General features: G+C 22.7%; 1 protein-coding gene across 1 annotated transcript in view; it reads left to right on the forward strand.

Annotated features, from left to right (window-relative positions):
• The window catches only part of antxr1b (ANTXR cell adhesion molecule 1b), a 24,785-nt gene that overhangs the window by 12,381 nt on the left and 11,872 nt on the right, over window positions 1-532 (forward strand). The window lies entirely within an intron of this gene.

Genomic DNA, 532 nt, shown 5'->3' on the forward strand with positions numbered 1-532 from the left:
ATTTATTTATAATATAAATTATATGAATATAAATATATGCATGTAAATGTTAAAAATATACACTGTATGTGTGCGTATTTATATATACATAATAAATATACACAGAACACACATATATAATGCAAACAAAAACTTTTATTTTGTATGCGATTAATCATGATTAATCGTTTGACAGCACGAATATATTTATTAAAATATTCAATAAAACAGTGATTTTTAAATGAGCATGAAGGCATGATATACAAAATTTACAATTAAAATATTTATTATTACTTTTTTGCATAACAGTATAAATTACTATTATGAAAATAATTATATAAATGATGTCAGTGCAACAAATCTTAAAGGTCTTAAAATAGGCTTCATTTTAATTTCAAGCTAAATATAGATGTTTATTTCTTTCCTTTTATTTTGGGGTGAAATATGACTCTGAAAGATGCATTTTACAGGTTTCATGAGATACTATATTTGACTTCACATAAGGTAAAAAAAAAAAAAAAAAAAGGGATTCTTTTTTAAGGGGTTCCCGGCA

The sequence above is a fragment of the Sinocyclocheilus anshuiensis genome, unplaced genomic scaffold (genome assembly GCF_001515605.1).
Source record: "Sinocyclocheilus anshuiensis isolate Anshui unplaced genomic scaffold, SAMN03320099.WGS_v1.1 scaffold343, whole genome shotgun sequence".
Classification (NCBI taxonomy): domain Eukaryota; kingdom Metazoa; phylum Chordata; class Actinopteri; order Cypriniformes; family Cyprinidae; genus Sinocyclocheilus; species Sinocyclocheilus anshuiensis.